Source organism: Triturus cristatus, chromosome 5_2 (genome assembly GCF_964204655.1).
Source record: "Triturus cristatus chromosome 5_2, aTriCri1.1, whole genome shotgun sequence".
NCBI classification, from domain to species: domain Eukaryota; kingdom Metazoa; phylum Chordata; class Amphibia; order Caudata; family Salamandridae; genus Triturus; species Triturus cristatus.
Genome location: NC_140588.1, coordinates 1,050,727,195 through 1,050,751,864, shown reverse-complemented (window position 1 = coordinate 1,050,751,864; position 24,670 = coordinate 1,050,727,195).

Below are 24,670 nucleotides of genomic sequence, written 5' to 3'. Positions count from 1 at the left end.
GCGGAGTTTACCAGAGCGCAGCTATGTCCCTTGTCTCAATTGTGTTGCTGTCTCATTTCTTTTTGTGGGTTTGGTTTTGTTTCTGAAGGAAAGGAGCTTGTATTATTCTTCAAAGTCGTAGCAACACTGCTCTAGCAGCAGCCACCACAGTCAGCGCTGTGCTGTCAGCTTTCTAGTTTCCAGCTGCCGGGGAAAAGGTGCTCGTCATACCCTCGCGTCTCCTTTCCTCATGCACTGATCTCGCCATCATCGTTGGGAAACTTCTGCCTGTCCAGGAGGAAGGCTAGAGCCACCTTGCAACGATGTCCTCGTGGGCAGCCAGGGCATCTTTCCTGTGCTCAAGGTGTACAGCAGCAGTGGAGAAGGCCTCCCACCTCCTTCCATTTCCAGCAGGAATGATAGCCCAGGAGCCTTCTTTCTCATGGACACTTGGCGTTCACTGGCCCTTATTTCTTGAGAACCCTCACTCACTGGATAATTATTCGCCAGACTCCGTGTATGTTTGCTGTGCTTGGATTGTGCCCTGGACACTGCGTTGAATTTTAAAGCTACCCTCTAGGTGTGACCGCTGCACCAGATTGTCAATGGTCCAGTGGCGACTGTAGTGATGTCGGCGACCCCTCACCTTGAAGTTCACCATGATGGATTGTGCTTTTCAGTTCTGGATATTTTTTTGTGGACTAACTTCTGACTTACTGAGATTTCGCCTGGTTAGTGATGAAAGTTAAGCTTGCTTTATGGAGGCCGTTGGGTGTCTCATTCATAAATGCATCTGCAAGTCTCTGTACCCTCATGCTGGTTAGCTACATATGTGCAATGCTCTGATGCTCTTTACAGTTACCACGTATTGCATTTGTACCGCATGAACTAATACCCCCGAAAGTAAGTGCACTTACAGTCTTAGTTGCTCAATAGCCTATCATGTGATTTCACTTGTCAACAGGACAAACTGTGCTCAAGCCGTATCACATTACTCACGCCCTGGGTGCCCCTTGAATGTTACTGGGAAGTGTGATGTCTTCATAGGGACGCGACCAGACGGCTTTGAGATGCTTTTATTCTGACAGCGTTAATTAACACCTGGACGTCGGCGGAGCATCGCTTACACAAAGGGTTAACAGCCCGAGCTTGTACACTAGGCTTGAAGCCTCTCCCAGGGCCTTTATGATGAGCTTGTGCCAACCAGATTCTAATACTCCGCCCACTCGCGGAATTCCGAGTAATCTCACTGAGTTTTTCAGTAACTCTGTGGAATTCCACGCAGTGTTACTCTACGAACTCTGCCCACGTCTAGTCATGGCATTGAACTGCCTTTATTTCATCTCTTGCTTTTCTTCAAGGCTTTTCAGCAATACAATTTGACTTGGCATCTGCATCATATATTTTTCATGTAACATTGCATCATCTAGAAGGCAAGGTGGAGCCCTTGAAGAATGACAGTTTTTCTCAGATTTTGTCCTCTAGTTTTGCTTAAACTTCAGTCTTAAAGAACATAGTTTCCGATGTCCTGATTTTTTCATGCCTTGGAAAATGAAGTCTTTGGGCCCGATTCACAGAACTAACTTAAGACAAAATCCTAAACTTACTACTTTTGGTATTCACAGAAGTTAGGATTTTGTCTTAAGTTTGTCTTAAGACAGTTTTAAGACAGACTTAAGACAAACTTAAGACAGACTTAAGACAAACTTAAGACAGACTTAAGACAGACTTAAGTTAGGATTTTGTCTTAAGTTTGTCTTAAGTCTGTCTTAAGTCTGTCTTAAGACTCTCTTAAGTCTGTCTTAAGTTTGTCTTAAGACAAACTTAAGACAAAATCCTAACTTCTGTGAATACCAAAAGTAGTACGTTTAGGATTTTCTCTTAAGTTAGTTCTGTGAATCGGCTCCTCTAAGTCTATGATGACAAAGATGTGGCAGTCATGGATGACATGATTCTGTGGTTCATTCATAATTTCTCTGGGAGGATAAGAACAGAGACTGAGCAATAGGAAGTATTTCAACAGAAGATCAAGAGATTTGGTATTGAAAGCTGACTGGTATGAGGAATCTGTTTCTTAAAGATGTATTGCCTGGGTATTCATGATTGAATATGGTGTGCAATTTGTGTCACAATGCATGAAACTTTTGGGATTTGAGATTTCTTTTTTTGAAAAAACATTTCAGATAGACACTGAATTTGTTACAGTATAAATAGGAATGTTTCAAGGGGGTTTTCAAAGAAAGTATAGAGTTGTTTTTTCTAGTGTAAAGCCTGGATGAATGTAATGTATGTAAGGCTGAGGTCATACCATACCATGCATTATTTTCTTTTGGGTGAGAGTTCTTTACGCTTCCTAAGATAAATGAATCAATGTACACTGCTTGCCTTTGGTGTTTAAAATGTGTTACTCAAGTTAGAATAAAACATTGTATTGGAAAAAGTTCAAAACAGAGGGGCAGATTGAGATTCACTAATATCTCACTCAATGCAGCGCAGCAATCTAAGATGCGGTGCAGCATGCATGAGAGGGAGAGATCAGGACAGCGCCATATCTGCTAAGATATGACGCTGCTGCTGCTCTGTTTCCTTGCACTGGCGCACAGTTAGACTGCCTTGCACCTCGCGCACATAAATGCACCATAGTTTTGCACTTAAACATAAATTCCAAACTAACATTTTGTGCCATTTTGCGTCACTTTTGATAATTCATGATCCGCACAAAGTGCTGATAAATCTGTCTCAAAATGTGTTTCTTTCGACAACGCGGCATAAACCATTGATCAGAAAAGTAAGCTCCCTAATCAAGGGTGATTGGACCTGATTCATAGTTTGGCCAACAGGTTACTCCATCAGGAATGTGACGGATATCCTGTTTACTCTATTACACGTGCCACAGCGTATAATGGACTTCTAATACATCAGACGAGATATCGATCACCTTTGTGATGGAGTAACCCATCCGCCAAACTCTAAATCAGACACTTTGGGCCTCATGTAGGTAGCCAAATACCGGTCGGTAACGGCCGATTTTCGGTAATTATACAGTTACCGACCGGTATTTTGGCTATTGGTATGTAGGGGGACAAGTTTTGGCTTCGGAATTTACCGAATCTGTAAAATTACCGATTCGGTAATAATACCGAATCGGTAATGTTACCGAATCGGTAACTATTCCGAATCGGTAATTTTACCGATTCGGTAAATTCCGAAGCCAAAATCGAGATGTAGGGGGAGTGTGTGGGTGTGTTTTAGAGTCGGTATTTACCACCAACTTATAGTTGGTGGTAAATAATTAATGTATGTGTTTAAGCATTTTTACGCGCGTAGCAGTGTGCAATGTGGCATACATACATGCCCTTAGGGCATGTATGTGTGCCACATGTGCACACATGGCCGAATCAGGGGTGCAACAGGGTGTCAATGTGACACCCTGCCACCCTTTCATGTGTTCCCCCCATTACCGAATCGGTATTTACCGATTCGGTAATGAGGCATACCTTCCCATCAATGGGAAGGTATGCCTCATTACCGAATCGGTAAATACCGATTCGGTAATTACCGACTAGTAACGAATCGGTAAAAAATACCGACTCATTACCTACATACGAGTTACCACTTCTAAAATACCGATTCGGTATCGTTCGGTATTTTAGAAGTGGTAACTGGTATGCTACCTACATGAGGCCCTTTGTCTCCTAAATATGTTGAAACAAAATACCTGAAAGTCTTGCAAATTCATTAAGATGATCTCCCTTTGTAGAAACAGTGATAGTACAAAATGGTAGAGTTTAGAACACGCAGAGTGTCCAAATGTGGTAAAACGTACTTGTTGCAACATTCATTGGAGGTGGAAGAACACATATGTGATGTACAACTTCCTGATCAGAGATTCGATTATGATGGCCGAGGGAAAATGAATAGAGATTGAGAAATATCAATGGCTAAATGAATGACCATGATGAGGATTGTGATGAAAGTTTGAGTAACATTATAGAAACATCAGAGAAAGTGGACTACAATTGTAAGCGAGAGACGGATTTCTTTGCAGGAGTGACATCTTCTGAAATCTTTTATAGCAGCCAGTTTCCAGGGATACTGTTTGTATGAATTATTTAAAGAACAAATGGGTTTTATGTTCTGCTTGTTTTTTATGCTTCTGTGTCGTTTTTTTTATAGTATTGCCAATATGATTCTATGTCTTCATTCTATTGATGTTCATGTGTTTACCCCCTGCTGCATGTAGCGTGTTGCCGCCCTCGTGTATTTTGTCTCTCTCCCTAAATGATTCATGACACTTAGGGGAAGTTTTCTGCAGCAAAGGAGCCCTTTCCTTGCACCATTAAAGATCCTTTCAATTACTTACCTTGCTTCTCTGATTTGTAAGTGCATTATGGAGCTTCCAGTCTGAGACACTGCTAGGCTACAACCATTAGGAAAGCAGATCAGTTTGTGTATGTGTACCCATCTTTGCGTTGACGTGAAGACCTTGGAACTGGATGCCCTTCCAAGCCTGGACCACCTTCAAAACCTGCTGCATCATCTACAAATTTTCAAGGTTCTGCTTATCAATGTACCGGGCTGAAGCCCAACATAATTCGAGGAGTCAAAATATAGCCCGACTCAAAACCAAGAAGTGTAAGGTAGAATAATCCTGGGGTCAAACCGTCTCCATTGGTGCACCCAGGACATTGAATACATTCCCTCCACACTGTCCTCCATGTTCAAAGAGAAGCAACACACCCTTCTCTCCAAAACACCTAAGGGCCTCTCAAGGCCTCTGGCCTCTGTCCAGCTAAAGGAACCTCCTCTACTCTGAGCTTACCACCAACAGTGTCCTGAGAAAGAGCAACAGACAGAAGAGAGCTAGAGAGAGTTCACGCTCCCAGAAACCGTTGGAAGCGGGGGGCTCTGGACAATTGTCCACTTTGCCCACGCATTAAAAAGTCTCTCACTGCCAAGCAAGATATTCAATGATTCCATGGATGTCATTTAGAGGTCGCAGCTGTGACCCCTGGTGTGCCTCACACTGCCTTTGCAGCCCCTGGCCTCATGGGTAGCAAAATCAGTGCAAGAACACGACATGCGGGGCCTCCGCATTCCATATTGTTTGCCTGTTTTTCATTATACTAATAGTGAGTAATATTCTATTTTTCACTATCGGTGTAATAACAATTACCGCACACTTAGGAACTAAAGTGGCAGCTGTGGTAAGAAGAAATGGTTTTAAATGTATGCTGTATACGTGCTTGCAGGTAAGAGCGTGTTTTACCGAGAGAGGGCGTGCGTTCCTGCATACGGAAGCATCTGTGTGTGAGTGAAAGTGGATGAGAGTCAAGTGACAGGTAATGAGTGAGATTGAGGCCCGATCTACTATTCTTTGACTCACGGCAGCTTTGCACCAAAGGTGCCGCAATGCCTTCTGTCAAAGGGGACGCACTGCCTTCTGTCAAAGGGGGCGCATTTTTTCTCACCCAGTGCACGGACACACTTTTGTCAGTCATGCACCAACACACATACCCTTGTTCGAGAGTGTAAGGTGTGTGAACAAAGGTGGCGGACCAGCAATAATTCAGGATGAGTTGAAGCAAAAATGAGTCGCACCATCTAGTGAGCTAAAAACAGAGCTTGCATGCTGTTCTCCCACCCTACCTTGTCGCACTATCTAGTGAGCTAAAAACAGAGCTTGCATGCTGTTCTCCCACCCTACCTTGTCGCACTATATAGTGAGCTAAAAACAGAGCTTGCATGCTGTTCTCCCACCCTACCTTGTCGCACTATCTAGTGAGCTAAAAACAGAGCTTGCATGCTGTTCTCCCACCCTCCCATGTCGCACTATATAGTAAGCCCTACCTTGTCGCACTATATAGTGAGCTAAAAACAGAGCTTGCATGCTGTTCTCCTACCCTGCTTTGTCGTACTATATAGTGAGCTAAAAACAGAGCTCGCATGCTGTTCTCCTACCCTACGTTGTCGCACTATCTAGTGAGCTAAAAACAGAGCTTGCATGCTGTTCTCCTACCCTACCTTGTCGCACTATATAGTGAGCTAAAAACAGAGCTCGCATGCTGTTCTCCTACCCTACGTTGTCGCACTATATAGTGAGCTAAAAACAGAGCTCGCATGCTGTTCTCCTACCCTACCTTGTCGCACTATCTAGTGAGCTAAAAACAGAGCTTGCATGCTGTTCTCCCACCCTACCTTGTCGCACTATCTAGTGAGCTAAAAACAGAGCTTGCATGCTGTTCTCCCACCCTACCTTGTCGCACTATCTAGTGAGCTAAAAACAGAGCTTGCATGCTGTTCTCCTACCCTACCTTGTCGCACTATATAGTGAGCTAAAAGCAGAGCTCGCATGCTGTTCTCCTACCCTACCTTGTCGCACTATCTAGTGAGCTAAAAACAGAGCTTGCATGCTGTTCTCCCACCCTACCTTGTCGCACTATCTAGTGAGCTAAAAACAGAGCTTGCATGCTGTTCTCCTACCCTACCTTGTCGCACTATATAGTAAGTCCTACCTTGTCGCACTATATAGTGAGCTAAAAACAGAGCTTGCATGTTGTTCTCCTACCCTGCCTTGTCGCACTATCTAGTGAGCTAAAAACAGAGCTTGCATGTTGTTCTCCTACCTTACCTTGTCGCACTATCTAGTGAGCTAAAAACAGAGCTTGCATGCTGTTCTCCCACCCTACCTTGTCGCACTATCTAGTGAGCTAAAAACAGAGCTTGCATGCTGTTCTTCTACCCTACCTTGTCGCACTATATAGTGAGCTAAAAGCAGAGCTTGCATGCTGTTCTCCTACCCTGCCTTGTCGCACTATATAGTGAGCTAAAAACAGAGCTCGCATGGTGTTCTTCTACCCTACCTTGTCGCACTATATAGTAAGCCCTACCTTGTCGCACTATATAGTGAGCTAAAAACAGAGCTTGCATGCTGTTCTCCTACCCTACGTTGTCGCACTATCTAGTGAGCTAAAAACAGAGCTTGCATGCTGTTCTCCTACACTGCCTTGTCGCACTATATAGTGAGCTAAAAACAGAGCTCGCATGGTGTTCTCCTACCCTACCTTGTTGCACTATCTAGTGAGCTAAAAACAGAGCTTGCATGCTGTTCTCCTACCCTGCCTTGTCGCACTATATAGTGAGCTAAAAACAGAGCTCGCATGCTGTTCTCCTACCCTACCTTGTTGCACTATCTAGTGAGCTAAAAACAGAGCTCGCATGCTGTTCTCCTACCCTACCTTGTTGCACTATCTAGTGAGCTAAAAGCAGAGCTTGCATGCTGTTCTCCTACCCTACCTTGTCGCACCATAAAGTGAGTTAAAAACAGAGCTTGCATGCTGTTCTCCTACCCTACCTTGTCGCACTATATAGGGGCATGTTAACAAGGGCTTTATCTCCGCTTTAAAAGCCAAAGAAGCGGAGATATCAATATCGCCCTATCAACAACAGGGTGCTAACATGCAAAATTGCATGTTAGCACCCTTTTTCACTACGCTTCCCTTTGCATCTCTAATGAGATGCAAAGAGGGCGTTCCAGAGGAAAATAATATGAGAAATGTCGCTAAGCGACATTTCTCCTATTATCAAGCTTCACGCTAACCCTATTAGAGACAAAAAAAGCAGCGCTAACCACGGTTAACGCTGTTTTTTTACGTCCACTAATTTTCAGACTTAGCCATGTAATCCAATGGGAGGTGGATTACATGGCTAAATCCACCATGGGCTATCAACAAGGATATCCCTATCCTTGTAGTTTTATCGCTGCATTACCAGCGATAACCTCCCAAAATGCCGCTATCGCTGGATTTTTTATTGCCTAGGCGGTTAGCGTTGTTAATAACGCGATAACCAGGCGATATTATCCAGCGATAGCGGGCGCTAAAAAAATTAACGCTAAGCGCCCTTAGCATTAATTTTGCCTGTTCCTTGTTAATATGCCCCTTAGTGAGCTAAAAAGAGAGCTTGCATGCTGTTCTCCTACCCTACCTTGTCGCACTATAGGCAATAAAATTATCGCCCTTTTAGCGTCAGAAAACTGCCGCCAAAACAGCAATAATGGGCTTGATAATCTGCTCTATGGAATTCCAATTGAAGCTCAGGTTAGACGTCCTTCACATCTAACATGGGCTTCAATTGGAATTCCATAGAGCTTATTAGGCAGTTTTCTGCCGCTAAAGCAGCGATAATTTTAACTCAATGCTTGATAATATGCCCCATTGTGAGCTAAAAACAGAGCTCGCATGCTGTTCTCCTACCCTACCTTGTCGCACTATATAGGGCCATATCAGCAACGGCCAGCGATCATTTTCTTATTGCTGTCTATCTCTGTTTTTTATCGCCCTGGTAGCGCGTTATCATCAACGCGCTGCTCCAGGGCGATAAAAATTCCAGAGATAGTGATGTTATCACCGTTTTGCAGGGAACATCGCTGGTTTTCCAGCAAAAGGGTGATAACCTTGATGATACGACCCTGTGGTCGTATCAGCATAATCCACCCCCAATGTTAGCGGGTAGCTTAGTCAGGATTGTAGCAGACGTTAGTTTTTGGAGAAAACAGCAGTTTTCTCCAAAAACTGACGTCTGCTAAAATGCAAGGGCATCCTTGCTGATAGCGCAAAGACGCGTTATTGCTCTCCTGACATGTAGTGTATGTCAGAAACGCCCACTTTGCATCTCATTAGACATACAAAGGTAGGCGTAGTTTAAAATGGTGCTAACATGCGAATACGCATGTTAGCACCCTCTTGCTGATAGGGCGTTGGTTTTATCTCCGCTTTTCTGGCTTTTAAAGCCAGAAAAGCGGAGATAAAGCCCTTGATGATATGCCCCACAGTGAGCTAAAACAGAGCTTGCATGCTGTTCTCCTACCCTACCTTGTTGCACTATATAGGGGCATATCAACAAGGGCTTTATCTCTGCTTTTTTGGCTTTAAAAACCAAAAAAGGAGAGATAAAACTAGCGCCCTATCAACAACAGGGTGCTAACATGCAAATTTGCATGTTAGCACCCTTTTACTATACGCTTCCCCTTGCATCTCTAATGAGATGCAAAGGGGGCGTTCCAGAGTAAAATAATAGGAGAAATGTCGCTAAGCGACATTTCTCCTATTATCAAGAATGTCGCTAACCCTGTTAGAGACAAATAAAGCAGCGCTAACCGCGGTTAACGCTGCTTTTGTACGTCTGGTATTTTTCTGATTTAGCCATGATATCCTATGGAAGGAGGATATCATGGCTAAGTTTGCCTGTCCCTATCAACAAGGTAACGTGAGATTATCGCTGGGTTTCCAGCGATAATCTCATGTTAGCCTGTTAGCGTGAGGATTTTTATCGCTATTGAGATAAGCGTTGCTAATAGCACGCTATCTCAGCGATAAAAATTCACGCTAGCTGGCGATAATTATTCTAGCGCTAAGTGCGCTTAGAGATAATTATCGCCGGTTGTTGTTGATATGCCCCATAGTGAGCTGAAAACAGAGCTTGCATGCTGTTCTCCTACCCTGCCTTGTCGCACTATATAGTGAGCTGAAAACAGAGCTTGCATGCTGTAGCCCCACCCTAAGGGCCATATTATCAAGGAACTGCGCTGGTGTGAACCTGGGATACTATGGGAATTCCCAAGGGCATATTATCAAGCACATTATCGCCGCTTTAGCGGCAGTTTCCTGCCGCTAAAGCGGCGATAATGTTATCGCCGTTCCTTGATAATATGGCCCTAAGTTTGTGGCTCGCTGCACGTGTATAAAAGAGGTAGCAGCGCCTTGGGCAAGTTGAGCTGTTCCTTGGGTCCCGCACAAAGGTTCACTCATCGTTCAGAATGTGGAAGGCTTACAGAGACCACACACAGCAGGTATGAATGCTCGCTCCAAGGTGCTGCTTCCAAATGATGTGTCAGTCTGCTTCTGGGCTGAAATGTTTGCTTTAGATATTCCATTTCGTGCTACAGGCAAAGCTTTGTGCCCATGCTTCAATAGGGTTCTCTCTCACCTCTGTGTGACTCGCTGTTTGCTCTTGAGCCCATCAGTCTGATGTAAGAGCTCCAGTACCCTCGCACTAATGGATGACTGGACAACTCACTTGGGGGCATATCAACAACAACCGGCGATAATTATCGCTGAGCGCACTTAGCGCTCGGATAATTATCGCCGGCTAGCGCCGATTTTTATCGCTGAGATGGCGTGCTATTAGCAACGCTTATCTCAATAGCGATAAAAATCCTGGTGCTAAGTGGCTAACATGAGATTATCACTGGAAACCCAGCGATAATCTCACGTTAGCTTGTTGATAGGGACAGACAAACTTAGCCATGATATCCTCCTTCCATAGGATATCATGGCTAAGTCAGAAAAATACCAGACGTAAAAAAGCAGCGTTAACCGCGGTTAGCGCTGCTTTTTTTGTCTCTAACAGGGTTAGCGATATTCTTGATAATAGGAGAAATGTTGCTTAGCGACATTTCTCCTATTATTTTACTCTGGAACGCCCCCCTTTGCATCTCATTAGAGATGCAAGGGGAAGCGTAGAGTAAAAGGGTGCTAACATGCAAATTTGCGTGTTAGCACCCTGTTGTTGATAGGGTGCTAGTTTTATCTCTGCTTTTTTGGCTTTTAAAGCCAAAAAAGCAGAGATAAAGCCCTTGTTGATATGCCCCAAGGATTGTTGGTGCAATTTTGTACAGATATTTGCACCAACTTTTCGACTCCCCTAGTAAAAAGTACAATTTTGCTTGTGCTCTTTCAATGCCAATATCATTTTTGCATTTGGTATGAGGTGCGAGTGTTGATGCAAAATTGTTCCAGTACAAACTATCACCCCGAGATGTTGGTGAAATATTACTGCAGTGCAATCTGTATTACCTGGGCCCTAAGGTATATGCCTACTCATATAAAAGAATATATTACAAAAATGTATATTTGTAAGGCCAAGATATAAGGACTTAGCGGTGCTCAGGGCAGAGATGCGGCGTAGTGACTTAGATCTGGATAATTTAACTTTACCCAATCAATTTATGTGACCTTTGATGAATCTCTTTATTTCCCTCACTCTCCATGCTTCCCAAACATGACAGTGCCTGGAAGTCAGACGTGACTTAGAGGGTTATTTAGAGGCTGCCAGATATGTGGCATGTGGCACAAAATGGCGGAGGCCCCATCTGCCAACCTTGCAGCTCCACCGCCACGCTTTGAGGTAAAGGAACCAGTGGATTCCAAAAGCAAAACCTCAGATGGGTCGGCTGCCGGAAACCCTTGACCCTATGCGTCTGGTCCACAGCGATGGTGACCCACCCTATTAAGACGCTACCATTAGTGGACATCTTTGCCTGTGAGCCCCAATGGAAGGTATAGCAGTCCCGGAAGGAAAGGCAATCAGTGGCTCTGACATGTAGGGAGAAAACTACTAGTGATTTGGGACCAGTGGTTTTTGTTTTTCTAACTCAAGCTATCACTTTGGGAGCTTGTTTCAGAAAAACGAAAAAGAATGGTGCAAAAACAACATGGGACCCACCCGGAATGTGCACTGATGGTGAGGGAGGTGCACTGAGGGCCCAGAGGCCAACTTCAGTGAAGCCAGCATCTCTTGTTAAGTCAGGCCATCTCCTGGTAGGGGGCCAGGGTCACAGCCAACACACCAGGTCCGGTGGACCACCCAGCAATGTTTGAAGGAGGCCCTTAGTGCAGTGTATAATTCGAGGAAATGACGTCTTTTCCCAGTCCTTTGCAGAGCGAGTTGAAGCCAGTCTGGCGATCCTGCGCACATGAGGAAAGGCCAAACAATTCATTTAAAAATGTCCTACAAAATGTCACAGATGCTGCTAAAAGGGCACACAATTCAACATTGTACTCATCAGGGCTGGAGTAATTAGTCTCAAGGATAAGCCAAAGACATTTGTTTGCAATTGATGACGACAGCACAAACACTGGACCAACACGAGCCAGATTTATGGAGAGCAACGGGCACTTGTGAACTTTTTGCTAACTAATGAGGACTTCTGAACAGGGAAACACATGTTTGCATTGAAAGGAAATCACCCCAACAGGTAAGTTTGCATAGTTTATTAACTCTGCCAGGAGCCTGCCCTGTGAGGCACTGCAAGGTGACTCACTGCCCTGTAATTAGAAAGGTCCAGTTCGTCTCTATGTAGAGTTTCATCCTCCTGTGCACCCTTTTGAAGCGAATCACTCTTGTTTTATTAGAATCCTAATTTACACTAATAGAGTTCTAAAACACCAGAATAGGTATTTAATAATTTACCATCAGAGTGACATCACCGAGCCATGCTACTGTCTGTGTGGATGGATTTGAAGCAAGGTTCGATGCTTTTCATAAAGATCATGCGATTCAAGGGGCATATTATCGCCGCTTTAGCGGCAGAAAACTGCCGCTAAAACGGCGATAATGGGCTTGATAATATGCTCCATGGAATTCCAATTGAAGCCCATGTTAGATGTGAAGGACTAAAGCGGCGCTAAAGCGGCGATAATTTTATCGCCTGGCTTGATAATATGCCCCCAAGTGTGTTCCAGTCTCAGCTTCGATAACAGACCATTCCCCAGCCTGGACCCTTTTCCCTTTAAACTGTACTATCTTGCTTTTATATTGCTTTCATACGACACTTCTGCAGCTTCCAAGCACTGTAAATAACAGGCATCGTTAGTATTACATACCAACCACAGATGTCTGGAAGTCTGGGTTGGCTTTGTCTGGTTTCAAACACATGACTTCAAATCACTGGAGATGGTAATGCTAAGTTAAAGCTCAGTGAGCTAACTTGAATCCAATATTATGGATTTTAATTGTTGGCGTCTCTAGGAAACTCTTAGCCGAAGAGCTCCATTGTCAGACAGAGCCAGGGCAGGTGACCAGGGGCCTTTGTGTGCCAAGGTTCTGTTATTTGCACTTGTTGTGCAGACTGAACGTCAGTGAGTAAGGGCTGTGGGGGGTGGGGGCAGTGTGGATCCTTCTCAGGAGCTGGGGGGAGTCTTGCAGTGTCTGGAGCACGCTGACCAGGATCTTGGACAGTCCTCAGGATAAGGCACTTCAAAGAACAAGAATGGAGATGTGACTGTTCTAGGGACAGCTACTGATGCACAAAACAGTTGATGTTTTCATTATATTGGTGATAAGAACTTCAGGAGTCGTAAAATGGAGGACCCCATTCCATTGCGTTCACTGCATCGCATCCACCACACCAGGGTTCTCCAATGTCGATCCTGGAGGGCCTGATCCATGCCAGATTTTTAGCATTTCCCCATTTAGATAAATGTAGTTATTTTAAAAAACTGGCATGGATCCCGCCCTCCAGGATCCATATTGGAGAACCCTGCACAACACCATAGGGCATAGCATCCTTTCAGATAAGTTAGTGAAGTGCAAGTTTTGTGTAATAATAACGCAGGGTAAGATAAAAGAGATTAAATACAAAAAAGTGGGTTCCTGTTTATCTCCATATGAAACAGTCCTATGCCCCATTATGCCGTGCGGGGAGCGGTTGTAGTGGTTAGTGATGTAGAGGTAGGGGATAATGTAACATAGAACATAAAACAAGCCCGTGGCGCTTGGGTTTCTTCGTTTTACTGGTTAAGAGTATCATAAAATAAATTCAGGAATATGGTCAGTCTTCCTAACAGCGGGCGGTGTAATATACAAGGAGCGGAAGGCCTACCCCACTATCACCGAGGCAGTGGGCTGCACCCCCAAACCTACACCTTACACCCAAGCCACAGCCCAATCAGGTGGTGTAGCACCGGACTGTCGCGAGGAGCACGTTGCTATGCGGTGGAGCACTGTGTAGAGGAGCTTGTGGCAGCCACTAAACACCCCCTCAGTGCTGGAGCAGCGTCCTTCACTGCCCACCTGCCCTCCTTGCAGGGTCAGCAGCAGGGAGCTGCCAGGGAGCCCACTGTCACCACCGGCAGTGCCCCCTCGCCCCTATGTAGTAGGGCTAGTGGGCTTTTGGAACTGGCAGGGGCACATATTAATCCAGATATCTAGGGATCATTGGTGAACCAATTCTCGATCACTGAAATGGGTTGATGACTTTTGTCTTTATTTTAATACTCTTTTGACCATTCTCCTTGCATTGGCATTTCTATTACTCACTTCATCTCATGTATGTAAAACAATCAGGAGTGTGCATGCGTCCTAATCTGCGTCCTCTCAGAGCCAGAAAATAATGTCTTCCAGTAGCGTTCATATCTGCACTGATCAAATCAGCAGAGGACGTAAGAACAGTGATGGATGCAGGAGGTAGAGCCGCTCTGATCCTGCTGGACCTGTCCGCAGCCTTTGATACGGTCCACCACAAGATACTTGTGGACCGGCTCAGGGCTAGTGGCATTCAAGGATATGCGCTCAAAATCTTGAATGCCTTTTTGTCCAGCAGGACTCAAAAGGTGGCGCTGGGGGACTATGAATCTACCCCTTTCGTGCTTCCCTGCGGAGTCCCTCAGGGGTCCTCTTTGAGCCCTACCCTTTTTAATGTATACGTCTCCACCCTGGCACCGGTCATCAGATCTTTTGGCTTCAAGTTAACATCATACGCGGATGACACTCAGATAGTAGTTTCAGTACTACCGGGGGAAACAGACAGCACCGCGGAAAGGTTCAGAGGCTGTATGCGGGAAGTCAGTAATTGGATGGCGCAAAACTGCCTTAAACTTAATTCAGCTAAAACCGAGGTGTTGCTTTTTGGGTCCAGAGATAACTTCTGGTCCCCGTGCTGGTGGCCGGAGGAAATGGGCACCCCCCCAGCTCCGGTCTGGAAGGTTAAAAATCGGGGTGTTCTGATGGACGATTTGTTGTCCTTCAGACCTCAAATCAATGCACTCTCCTCAGCTACTCACTTCGTCCTAAAAACTATTCGGAAAGTTTTGCCTTTTCTTGCTGACGAATACAAGAAGACGGTGGTCATAGGTCTAGTGATGTCGCGACTAGACTACTGCAACAGCTTATTGTTGAATGCCCAACAGGGGCTTCTCAACAAACTCCAAACTTTGCAGAATGCGGCAGCCCGACTGATCACAGGCACACCTAAATTTGCCTCAGTGTCACAGGATCTGGTAAAACTACACTGGCTTCCAGTTCGCAAGAGAATTATCTTCAAATCTCTTTGCATAGCATTCAAGGCCCTGCATGGCCTGGGACCCCACTGCATTTCTCAACTTTTTCAATGGCACAGACCTAAAAGACTGCTGAGGTCAGCAGAGCAGGGTCTGGTAGTCATCCCCAGAGTCAGGAAAGCTCGCTGGGGTGGGAGGAGTTTCTCCCTAGGTGCAGCTAAGGCATGGAATTCTCTGCCACTGCACCTTAGACAACTGCCGGACCTCTTATCCTTCAGGAGGGCCTTAAAGACGTGGCTCTTTTCACACTAATCACTTGTTTCATACACTCACTGTCAATCAGCGCCAGGACACCTCTGGGTAACAGTGCGCTTTATAAATGTGAAAAATAAATAAATAAATAAATAAATATTCTCAGAAGTTTTTCTACACTCCTAATACTAAATGAGGTTACTGAGGTGGAAGGAGCTGGGATTCCATTTCTTCCTCTTCACTATATTTATTTGTAAAACATAAGTTCGGATTCCAAAAACAAAGTTACATAACAGTGTGAGAGACCTTTATTTTTTTTCAATATCTTTTGATATGTTTTTGATGTATCATATGTTTTATTATTAAGGCTCCCAGTTTTCCGTTTTTACTGATTATACCGATAAATACAGACAGAAAAGATAGGGGTTTCCTGTCTGTATTTAGTTTTAAAAGCTGAAAAATACTGAAAATTGAGCTTCTAATGAGTGACTTTCCATGATGTCTGCTGTGAATTCCAAGACGACTGATAACCAGCTAGACAGCATGGGGAGTTAAAAAAAAGTTCAGATATCTTTAAATATAGGCATATGTTAAAATATATGTGTATTAAATCGCTACTGTGTACCTATGGTTGTATTCTTTTGCTATGTTTGGCTGCTGAATGTGCTAAAACAGGACAGACATCAAAGTATGAGTGCATGTTTATCAGTTAAATAAATGTGGAAATGTACCATTTATGAATCCATTTGTTCGCAAACTACACTATAAATATGGATAAATGCCAATAAAATGGCCAAAAAGTAAATATGGGTAAATACAGATGGAAATGTTAAAAAACCATAAATGCCATAAAACCGGGAGCCCTATTTATTATACACGACAATTAGAGACAGACTAGCATGGCCTTCGATTCACCAGAATGTTAGGAGTACAGGAGGTGAAATGATGCAACCTTCCACCCGAAGATGTTTTAGGGTTCACTCTTAGTCCCACACTAGCCCCTCGCAGTCACCTGTACATTGAGGAGGGTCCTGGCGAGGTAAGGTGCGGGAACTGAACAAAGTAAACACACTATTAGAATTCTGTTTACTTTCTTACCATGTTGTAGCCTTCCTTGTCTCTGATGTCCTACTGGTGTCTGAGACCAGTGTTAGCAAGAGGCACCATGATTCATCTGGAACCAAGCCAATGAGAGGCCTGTGTCCATGACAACCTTCAGTAAAATCCGTCATTCTTTCACTCATCCACTGGAAGTTACACTGAATGGGGGAGCAGACATGGAGGAAACAGGGGTGCAGCCAGCGCCTGCTGCATGGTAACTCATCTTGTGGGAGAACACCCCTGTCCAATGAGTGCCAAAAAGCTAGGTCATTGGGGTTCAATGAACATATTCTGAGGACCGGTCTGCGTGGTAGTCAGATGCCCAGAGCTATGAGAGGCATAAAGGTGCCCGTCCTGATGCCAATGCACTTCAGCATCTCTGAGGATAGTCTTGCACCAACTGTACCTCAGCACATCTGCCTTAGATCACACATCTACAGTGCATGCCATGGAGAAGGGTGAGCTGGGGGAGCTGTGAACATGTACACGGCAAGATTAATAGAAAGAAGGTGCACCCCACGCCCACCTCACTTCACATTCCTTCTTCATTTGTGATGGGAAATGCTGTAAAACACAAGCCCTTAGCCAAAAACCACAGAAACAGCCTATAAATCTGCTTGTGCACAGACACACACCTGTATGCTGCTGCTCGCAGAGGGCTGAAAGCAGCGCTATGCTGCCTCCTGTGCATGAAAGAACTTGTTATAATCTAGAGCAAAAATGCTGCATTGTTCCATAGGCCTGGCTCTGGGTGTACGAGCAGATCAGATTACTGGCAGTCAGACCCTGTGAATGATGGCTCCTTCTTCACTGCTGCATCAGCATCCGAGACAAGGCACCTGAAGGCAGGTGAGAGAGGGTCTAAGTTTGAACATACTGTTTCCATTCACACTTCGGCCAGCCGCAGAGAGGGGGATGCAGGCTTTAAAAGGCAGAGTTGAGGCTGCACCCTGCTCCTAAAAGGAATCCTACTAGTTAGTCATTTAGTTGAGTCTCCTTTTTATATTGTGCTTCGTACCGCACTTCACTCTTTAATAAGCACTGTAAACATATAATACCTTCATACGATTTAATGGTACTCATTTTACCAACCTCAGAAGGATGGAATGCCTAGTAGACTTTGCCAAGGTTCAAATCCATGACAGCAAGATCACAGCATCTTTCAATGGCAAATGTTCAACTCACTGAGCCATCCTGTCGGCCAAATAGCACATAAGAAAGAGCATGCCTACTTGCGCAGTCACGTGTGCCACCGTGAACCCATTATGAAGTGTTCTTGATTCGCACTGTTGCTTGTCGTTCAGAGTGGCGCTACATGCTTCAGGCCACTAGGGACTGCCTCCACAATTGTGATGTTTCTCACTAAAACAGTGACTTTGTGGAGAGTTGTGCATCCAACGTCTATCTCCAGCCAACATCAGGAATGATACATACCCTTTCCTTACCATGCAATGGAAAGACAGGCATTGGATGGCAGCAATCTCATTGTAAGGCACACACCTATGTAACTACACCCAGGGAAGAGGCCTCCCTATCTAAGGGGTTTATCATAGTGTTGAGATTCGGAGATGTGTAGATCTCAAATTTTCCAACTAACAAAAAAAGTGATGGACGGCAGGGTGAATGCGTAAGATGGCCACGGGGTACCGCAGCCACAGGAGGTCAGAAATATGTGGGTGCAGCTTCCTGTGTTTTTTACTTGGCCTCATAAATGTTTATCCAATGAATACGTTGGAAATTTGTGCAAAGTGAATTGTTGTTAATCCCCAAATTTCTTTCAGGTTTTGTTGGAGGGATATCCCAGACATTTCTGGAGGGTGTCACCATCTGTTGCTGAGCTTGCATTTAGGGAACATGATTAATATAGTTTGCAGGGCTGCTATTAGCTCCCAGTCTGTCTATGAAGTATGAAGCACAAGCCTTACAGGGGGCTTCTTGGGTTCTTTTAGTCCTGCTGTCCCACGTAACACACACGCCCCAAAAACAGAAAATAGGGCCACTGGTGTCTACCCTACTCTCCTCCATATTGTCATTGCAGACCCAATTCAGAAAACCTCATTCACGGCTGAAAAGTTACGCCTGCCAAATATCAAGCAAGGGATACCAGCATTTACAACTGCACAGTTGTAAGTCACATCTTCATAATTGTGCAGTAGTAAACCCTGTGCAAGGAGTGTGGAGTGAGCGTATCAACCACGATTCGCCGCGAGAGTTTGCGAAAGCCCACCAACATGCGAGTGGAGAAGGAATGTGCAACTGCAAGAGGGCCTTCCCCAAAGAGGAGGGAACAGTTTGCTTTTTGGAACTAGTAACATCCAAAAATGTCATGTGACCATAACGCCATATGACACTGACAGTAGTATGACTTGGAAGCACTTTGATTGACACGGCTTCCCAAGACTTCTATGTGCGCGATGTACAATTTGTTTTCATTCGGTCACTATATATCCTTAAAGGCCCGCTCCACAGTATGAACAAGTTCAAAACTCTTCTTTTAGTAAAATGAGGAAGAAAATACACTTTTAGATGTGAAAGGTGTCCTTGCATCAGATCAGGAAAAAACCAACAGACACAGAGCAGACCCGACTCAGCACCCCAGACCCAATCACCAAGCCAAGAAGACATATTTTTTAGGATGTACCACCTCAGCCTCCCTCTGCAGCTGCATCACTAAAAGATGGTCAGTCCCCCATAATTGGGGTCTTCTACTTCTACCTGAGTGAATGATGTACATGTGCCTGCTTGTGTGATACATACACACTGACACCAAAGGGTGATTCCTCACATGAGGGTCAGTGACTGTGAATGAGGCCCCCTGCAGGCAGCAGTCACTGATAGCCTCATGAACGCTTTACAGATGGTCCGGGATATCCGCAGTCAATAGGCTCCGACCAGCTCCACCCTGCCTGCCCTCCACGGCTGTGTGTCAAAATATTTAATACAAAAATATTTCCCTTCCCCAATGTAGACTTCAAGATAATGACTTGGACAGTATCGTTAAGATAAACCTAAAAAGGGTGTGTGTGTAGATTTACTACATCTTTACAATACTGTGCAAGTCGATATTCTTCAGTCGATCTTGTTGTCAGTCGTTATTTAAAAGTCAGTATTGTGGAATCACTTCCCCTCTACTTCTAGTAGAGAGAGAAGCAGGGAGCAAGACAATTCAAATAGACAGTGGAGACATAGGATGGGACTCTGAGTAAGGCAAGTTAATTACACCCTGCCTTTATGTCAGTTGTAGAAACGAGATGAAACGTTTCTGTGTCTCCAGTCCTCCTGATCCTGAACATCTAAAAATGTTGAACTTCTAAGAGAGCTTTTCAGGACAACTGAGAGTGAGGTCTTACCAGGCTCCTGAAGTCGGCATAGACCCTGATGGACCATTTGGCAGTTGAATTCTTCGGCTCTGTGCTGTATGAAAAGTATCTGACCTACTGTGACTAGGGATGCCCCGGTTATTCGAGGACAAGAGGATAAGGCTCAGCTGAGACTGGCCACCATGGAGTTCCTATTGAGGAGGTAATCAGCTTGAGAAACCACTTGGACTTGTGGTCTAGATGACCACGGCTGCAAGCATGGCTGAAACCTACTGAAGAAACGGTCTTAATTATGAGAGGTCCATGGATGGCTAGATCACCCCAGAAGCAGGGCCTGTGCTTAGCAAGCTTTTTCCTCTGCAAGATTTATTGCATTCATCCATACACACTGGATGCTGGATGCACGTACTGAGTCCATGATGAAGGGAATGTCAGTCGTGTGACTTGATAGCATGTGATGACTTCTATAAATGTGCCAAGAACCCCATTGTTGACTGTAAAACGCCTTTGACTTCCATGGTAAAAAACGTCTGACTTCCAGGGTTGCTGTATCCAACTGATACTAGACCAAGAGGAAGACTAGATCTTTCTTTTCTTCTCAGGCCTTCGGTGCCACCCACTGGATGGTCCTCTGTGAGCCAAATGTGGGGAATGGTGAACAATTTCTCTAAGACCTACTGTTGCAGAAAAAGGACTTCATATCACTGATGAAGCAGAGATCCTTATATCTTATTCGCTTAGTGAAGTTATCAAACAGGACTCTCCACTGTTTTTATGCACCTTCAATTGTCAACGTAAAGCACATGAAAGGAGCTAACATCAGCAAAACATTTCAAGTACAGTGAAACCAAGGTGGTTCCACAGATTCGTCATAGAGGAAGAGTTTTATCAACAAGTTTAGTCAAGATTATAAGTTAAACCAATTATCAAAATTGTAGAAAATATATAGTAAGAACATACATATTTAAATGATCGTGCAATCTGAATTTGTATATGATGAGTGGGGAGATGCAAATTATAACTACTTATATCAGGCAAAATATCAACCATGCAGTTTCCATAAAGGAACTTTCCTAAACTATATAAGCATTGAAAGTGGCAAGGGGATTTCTACGAGGAAGGTGTCAGCATCAAATGAACCAACTTTAAGGTTCGGGGAGAAGTATAAGTGCACAAGTATGAAGCTCAGGCGGGGGAAAGCAGCAGAGGCAAGAAGAGATCTTCTATGAGTGAAGTCAGGACAGGGTCTGCTTACTGTTCTAGGAATCACATAATTAGTGTTCTGTAGAAAGTTCTGGAAGTTCCATCCCACCAACTCTCTCTGGATGCTCCAATCAGGTGAAGATTTCTCTGGGGGGCAGTAGACTCCCTTATTTCCCAGCGCTGGATAAAGAAACACACATCTGTGCGGGCCTGGATGTATCACTGGTTCGGTCTGCCTCATACAGGAGGATCTCTCCCATCCCTACTTGCTACTTATCCACAATCTAAATGTAATTAGGCAAGCTAAATCGCACAGTTCTCTACAATAAACAATGCTTATATTCTTACTAACAGGCACTCATCTATAAGGCACCTGCAGAGGAGAGAATAACATGGTACTTGCAAAGCTTTTATAAACGTAAAATGCATGCAACTCGGGCCTGGTTAGAAGTTAGGCCAACGTTAGAAAAGATGGCTTCCAAACAAGTGCAGTTAGTTAGCATGAGTGAATGTGTTGATTGCATTTTCGCAATCCATGTGTGGCTCTCTAAAGTAAATACAACCACCTCCTACATTTGATTAATAATAATTGTACACAGAGTAATATTGTTAAACACATTGAGTATCATTTGCATAAATGCATGGAGCAACAAATTACACTGCTCCACCAGCCAAGACAATGAGCCTTTCTTTGGCAAACCATGTTATTGTACCAGATGTACTGTGGGAACCCATGTTCTGCAGCCCTCTAAGCTGTAACAGGCAGTTTGTTTCTGTCTGTGGTCAGTGAAGCTGTTTGATGAATGTCTTTGTATTTGAAGAAAGTGGTCGCCACAATGTAGGCGCATTGCAGGCAAATTCAGCCTTTTCTGATTTGATCTATATCTGTCATGTCTTTATTTGCTGTGTCGCAAACTGTATTTTAAGACAGTCGTACTAGAAATTGTATATATTTACCCCATGAGCCCACACATTTTGGTGTGTCAAAAAGAGGATGGACTCTGAGGGGCAGAGCCATGAGGAACAGTCAGCATATGGTTACAGTTCATATGCATTGGTTTTTTGAAGTTTAGCCCCAAATAAATTGAATTAATGATTACAAAGCTGTTCTGGCTTACTTTGTCACAAACAAACCACATTGTAAGACACCTTGGGGTTTAAGGCACCTATTATAGAGGCTATGTGTCCCCAGCAAGTCTTTGGATGAAGTACTGGTAAGAAATCTCATGTGGTTAATCCAGTAGTTAAAAAGATTACAGTGTGTGTTTTTGATTACATGCTGGCATCATTATAAAAGTAGTTTAGACAAATGGTTCTTAACATATAGCCCGTGGACCCCAGGGGTCTGTCACTCCTACTCAGGGGGTCCATGACTGTTTTAAAATGTTTAAAGAATTTAGAAGACTAAGGAAGTATATACACACAAAAACATTTCAAAAAATGTAATCACTCTGCATGAGAAACTGGGTTCTTGTTGCAGTACCCCTCTCCTTTTTGCCTGGTTTCTGATGCAACTCTGACTGAGGTGTACGGGGCCACTGCTAACCAGGTCCCCAGTACCACTGTTCTTTCCCTAAAACTGTACCACTACTGGCACAACTTCAGCAACTCCTATAAGTCCCTGGTAAAGGCCATCCCTGGTACCTAGAGCATTGGGACTGAAGAGGGTCCACTGGGGTTGCAGCACAAGATGTGTCACCCTACAGAGCTCTCACCAAGAGCGTACACACTGCCACTGCAGGCTGTGTGTCTCGGTACAGAGAAAACTGAAGAGTCGACATGGCACACACCCCTGTATACCATGCTCCCAGATGCTGCAGGCCTTACAGCCCTTAGGCAGGGTGCACTATATCCCATGTGTGGACATATCTGCATGATCAGAATGACCCTATAATATCTAAGTCCATTCTTGGATATTGTAAGTGCACAGGGAAGCCATAGAGAGTACATGGGCAGGATACTTGTCATTGCGTGTTTCCTAGCTCCATGGTGTCTTCACTGTATCCTAAGATGGTTGGTATCAAGCATTTCAAATCACTTTGACACCTTGTCAGGGGTAGTAAGTGCTATATAAATGCAATTATCATACAATAAAATATAATTAAGGTCAGGGTAGTGCCCCTTCCCACAGGAAGTGGTCGCCTAGAGGGTGTAGGCACCATAAAGGTATGTAGCTCATTGCTACAGAAAATTGGTGCTAAACCATGCCTGCTGCCTTAAGGACTCAGCAATCGTGGTGTGCTGTCTCGTCCTGCCACTGTGAGGCCTCCAGGAACCCCGGAGCCCTTCCAGCCTTTTACAATACACCAAAATACTCCCTTGGAGTGGAGGTACCGCTCCCCTGCCGCTCACAGGTATTGAAACGCAGAATCCAGTTTTACCGACTTGCTGCTCTCTAGCGACTTCAGCGCAGCACCCAAACCAAAAGTGGTACACCAGCTCCGGAGGGTCAGATCTTTCCCCACCAAGTTTAGAGATACCAGGACCTGCCGGAGCCATGCTGCACCAATACTCAGGGTACTGGACCCTCTGCAGCATTTACCGAGACGAAGAGTCCAGTCTGGATTCCAACTGTCTAGGAAGCAAGTACTCATCAAGGGACATCGAGATCCCTGAGACCCACTTCGAGAGCGCCGAGATATCCCCTTGGGATGATTCGTGCACAATATTAAGTTAAAATAACATAACACTTTGTGAGTGTCCCAGCTGTCCCAAAATCACCTCTTCAAGCTGCCTGCTCCTGACAGCAAGGACATCTTGACATACTGACCTATCTACTCCTCAACCAGACCGCCCCGCCTGGGTACCGATGAACCAGCTGTGCTCCTGTGGTCCTGGGGCGCCTGTGACCTGCTCCTTTGAGTGGGACCCCTCAGACTTACCTTTCAGCCCCCTTATGCAGTAGACCGATTTTGGCGGGTTAAGCACCAATTGAAGTAAGCAGTCAGCTGCTTTATTTTTGTCCATAATTGCCTGTGCTACATGGCGAGACACCACAAGCGTCAATGTCTCACTGCTTGTGTCTGCACTGTGTTGCTTTGTTCCTCACTGCCCTTTATTTATTTATGTTGCCTGCTGCTACTTACTGGGAAGTTTTGGACACCAGTGTACCTCTGCCCGTGTTTGTGCACATTCGGTATTGAAAAGAGGACCTCTTGCGGTTTTTAGTTATCTATTTACTCTTTGAAATTACGTTTCCCTTATGTATACCTGCTCAGTTATCGATTTACTCTGGGTAATTTCTGTACTCTCTTGTTTTTGGGTCACCTATTGGGAATCGAGGAACCTAGGAGTATTACATGCTGTATCAACCTTGCTAGGGTTGCAATTTGAAGTGTTCGATACGAGTGCTCATTTCTTGGCATGATATTCATTAATTCTCCTAACCCCTGGTATCCTGGATGGGGGCCTCTGGTCCTCATTGTGCACACCCGAGTCTGTCACTTTGGCTTGCTCACACAGGAGATATTAAAAAAATTTCTTCTCACTTCATTAACCTTGCTGTGGGTGTTTTTCTCTTTTTTATTTTTGCGCATCGCAAGCGTTTTACCTAAGCTCACCCCCTGAGGGTGAGCTTTGATGCATGTTTTAATCTCATGTTTTCTTTTTCGTCACTGTTCGGTCCTTATACACATTGCAAACCATTAGAGCCACTCTAGTCTGGTATTTCTCGAACTTGTCGTCATTTGTATTTTTTGCTCATGTTGCAGGTGGCTTTAGGACAGACTGGTCCTTTTTTTAGGTCGAGCCTATAGC